Genomic DNA, 4,668 nt, shown 5'->3' on the forward strand with positions numbered 1-4,668 from the left:
CCATGGGCTGGTTGGGGTAGGCTGGATCGGGGGATTCCTGCGAAATAATTAAGATACGATTAGTTACGTTAGTTAGATTATGTGTCCTGAGAAGACCCTTATTCTGTGGGAGGGAATCAGCGCGGCTGTGCCTCATTAAAGGGAGGAAAAAAGCGATGATTCTATGGACCAAGTGCAAGTATCTTCTTGATCTGACCATGTGATTTCAGGTTTGGTCAGATCAGTTAAATAGTGATGACTTTGACTCGTTAGGATAATTCCCCCGTTAGAAGATTTTCCCTGGAGGAATCGCCCATGCCTTTCAGGCGAGGAAAGTTTTGCCAGGTTCAGTTTTGGAGGAACCGCTGGACTAGTCTCTTGTCCGGATATCCACGGGCGAGGCCCTGAGTGTGAATCCCTGTCCCCCGCGTGTGAGGCTGACGCTGCTTTCGCCACCACCAGCGCCCTCGGAGGGGGCACCGCAGAGGGGGCGAGGGATCTCACAAGTACTTGGGTGACCCTGGAGGAAAACTACACCATTTTTTCTTTTAAATTTTGATGTTTGTATCACTAAACTTGTTGGCATGAACGAGTAGAGTGATACTCTATTTTTTTTTAAAAAAAAGTCACATAAATAAGGAGCCATTGTTGTGCTTTGAACTTGAATTACACTTCTTATTACTAACATAACCATTTTGGAGCAGCTAGATAGGTAAATTACACCCAATCTTCACTTTGTCGAGATGGGGGAGTTAACACGTGTGAAAGTGCAAAAAAAATGGTTCATGATGTGAACCATTTGTTGCTATCTCACGGCGTGAGCCACTTCCGCAATCAACACCACATGGATTATGGGATTACCTTGCCAAATATAGGATGCCTTATTCTGACACCTGTGACACAACGGTCCTACGGAATCTTATCCCATGAATTAGCAAGAAGATACTTCGCGATGTGAAACACCCCCTATTTCATGGCATAAACCATTTCGATTTCACGATGCAAACTGTATACCTTTTCATGGTGTGAACCATTAAATACTTCATGACGTGATCACCCCTTGTATCACGGTGTGAACCGTTACTTACTAATTCACTACATGATCTATTTTCTTTGGTTTCACGGTGTGAACTATCAGTAAAGACAATCAGATTAAAGTTAGGAAAGTGCTTTAAAATCTTGGGTGGTTCACTATATGTAAACTCCCTATATCACATTCATTTAAGGCCTAATTTAAAAACCCCTTATCTGTTTGATGAACAAAAAGTGGTCCAATTGATGGCCAAAAGAGTTAAGGAAGATGGTTTGTCCACATCATACGATGGTCCAGATGAGGTCAAGAAAATTGATATTGCAGAGCTAGGGAAGGAAACCAAACCTATCTATATCGCTAAAGACTACTCAAGCTGAGGAAAAGGAACTTATTGCTCTCCTCAAGGAATTTAAAGATTGTTTTTCCTAGAACTACAAAGAGATGAAGGGTGTACCACCTGAAGTGGTACAACATATGATCCCAATCATGGAAAGATCAAGACCTACCAAGTAGAAACCTTACCAGATGAATCCACAACATGCAGCAACAATTGTAAAGGAGAAAATTGACAAACTCGTCGTTGTGGATTTCATCTACGAAATTGAGCACACCAATTGTCTATCACGAATCGTGATAGCTTCAAAGAAGAATGGGAAACTTAGGGTCTGTGTCGATCTCAAAAAGGTCAATGTAGCTAAGAGGAAGGACCATTACCCCCACTGCCTTATATTGAATATGTATTGGAACGGCACTCTCAGGCCTAGACCATTTCAAGACACATGATTGACGAACAAAAAGTGGTCCAATTGATGGCCAAAAGAGTTAAGGAATATGGTTTGTCCACATCATACGATGGTCCAGATGAGGTCAAGAAAATTGATATTGCAGAGCTAGGGAAGGAAACCGAACCTATCTATATTGCTAAAGACTTGACTCAAGCTAAGGAAAAGGAACTTATTGCTCTCCTCAAGGAATTTAAAGATTGTTTTTCCTAGAACTACAAAGAGATGAAGGGCGTACCACCTGAAGTGGTATAACACATGATCCCAATCATGGAAGGATCAAGACCTACCAACAAGCAAAAACCTTACCACATGAATCCACAACATGCAGCAACAATTGTAAAGGAGAAAATTGACAAACTCGTCGTTGTGGATTTCATCTACGAAATTGAGCACACCAATTTTCTATCAAGACGACACATGATTGATGAAACAAAAAGTGGTCCAATTGATGGCCAAAAGAGTTAAGGAAGATGGTTTGTCCACATCATACGATGGTCCAGATGAGGTCAAGAAAATTGATATTGCAGAGCTAGGGAAGGAAACCAAAGCTATCTATATCGCTAAAGACTTGACTCAAGCTGAGGAAAAGGAACTTATTGCTCTCCTCAAGGAATTTAAAGATTGTTTTTCCTAGAACTACAAAGAGATGAAGGGCGTACCACCTGAAGTGGTACAACACATAATCCCAATCATGGAAGGATCAAGACCTACCAAGCAGAAACCTTACCAGATGAATCCACTGTTGAAAGAACGGTAGAGGGGGAGGAGACACACACACAGGAGCAAACCCTAATGTATATTGCAAACCCTAACCATAGAGGGAAGCCATGTCCACTCTCACACAAATCATAATGCCATAATCCAAAATACACACAACACACTATGAGTTGTGGTCACATTTTACTAACCCTAGCTAATGTCCACACACTATGACCAGCTGGACACGTGATCATTTATGTCTCACACATGTTCCTACCTAACATGCTAGCACATAGCATAGCTGGCTCACATTGACATCGAGCTTGAATCTCAACAGCCCCTCTCAAGCTCATGATATACTGCCGATGAAGATGTAGATGAGCTTGGGATATCAAGACTCTCAACACTCCCCCTCAAGCTCATCCCATGTACTCCCAACATAGTCCGGAAGTACTCAAACTTCTCCCTGCTAAGTGGCTTTGTAAAGATATCTGCCACCTGCTCATCAGTCTTCACATAGTGAAGATCAACTGTACCCTCCAGCACCTTTTCTCTGACAAAGTGATAATGGACCTCTATGTGTTTGGTCCTCGCATGAAACACTGGATTCTTGGCCAACTGTATACTGCTCATGTTGTCACAATGAATGACAACTTTGCCATCAATAGGCTCACACAAATTTGCCAAGAGACCCTTTAACCATACTGCCTCACAACAAGTAGCAATGGCTGCACCTCTGTATTCAGCCTCTGTACTGGATAAAGAAACTGTAGGTTGCTTCTTGCTACTCCAACTCACCACAGCACTTCCAAGTGTAAAAGCATATCCACTAGTAGACCTCCTGTCATATGCGCTACCTGCCCAATCAGCATCTGTGTAGCCATGTATGTCCAAGATTTTACCACTCTCATAAAGTATACCATAATGTGCAGTGGTCTTCACATATCTCATGATGCATCTCACTGCATCCAAATGTGGTTTCCTGGAGCTCTGCATGGCTGACTAGCCCCACAGCATAACTCAAATCCGGGCATGTGATAGTCATGTAAATGAGACTACCAACCATCTTCCTGTACATAGAAGGATCATCCAATTCCTCGCCATAATCCGCCCGCAACTTCACATTTTGCTCCAAAGGTGTACTCATAGGTTTACACCTTGTCATGCCATATTTTGCCAACATATCCAATGCATATTGGCGCTGTACTAACCATGTACCTGTATGATCTTTTACCACTTCAATTCCAAGGAAGTATCTTAACTCACCAAGATCTTTCATGTCAAATTGCCCACTCAAAGCTTTCTTGACATGCATCACATCTGCACCATGATCACCTGTGATAATCAAGTCATCCACATAGATGACGAGTAAAACAATCCCATGCTCTGTCTTCTTCACATAAAGTGAAGAATCTGCTGTAGAAATCTGAAAACCAAGTGAGATAAGATATCTGCTCATCTTATCACTCCATGCACGAGGTGCTTGCTTCAGACCATACAATGCCTTTTTCAATCTGCATACGTGAGTGGGATATCTTGGGTGTACATACCCTTCTGGCTATGCCATGTACACTTCCTCTTGTAGATCTCCATTCAGAAATGCATTCTTGACATCCATCTGATGCATTTCCCAGCCATTAGCTACAGCCATAGCAATGACTGCTCTCATTGTGCCCATCTTAGCCACTAGACTAAACGTCTCATCATAGTCCAATCCTTGGGTCTGTGCATAACCCTTTGCTACCAATCTTGCTTTGTGTCTCTCAATAGAACCATCAGATTTGCACTTCACTTTGTAAACCCATTTGCATCCCCAATAACATTCTTGTCCTTTGGTAATGCAACCAAATCCCATGTGTCATTATGGACCAATGCGTCCATCTCAACATCCATTGCTTTCTCACATACATGCTCTCCAATAGCCTCTGTATAGCATGTAGGTTCCACATGCTTCACCATAGATGTGATAAAAAACAGAAGAAGGAGGAAGTACACACGAAGAGAAGCAAACCCTAATCCATATTCATCAATCATAAAGAAGGAGAGAAGCCATAGTCATCATCTCTCTCACACACACAAAAGAGAACACAACATAGTGTTATGTCCACACTACAAAGTAAACCTAATGTAATGTCCACAAACCACACATGACCAGTTGGACGCGGTCATAAA

The sequence above is a fragment of the Cibotium barometz genome, chromosome 49 (genome assembly GCF_041138505.1).
Source record: "Cibotium barometz isolate CiBa-2024 chromosome 49, ASM4113850v1, whole genome shotgun sequence".
In the NCBI taxonomy this organism is placed as follows: domain Eukaryota; kingdom Viridiplantae; phylum Streptophyta; class Polypodiopsida; order Cyatheales; family Cibotiaceae; genus Cibotium; species Cibotium barometz.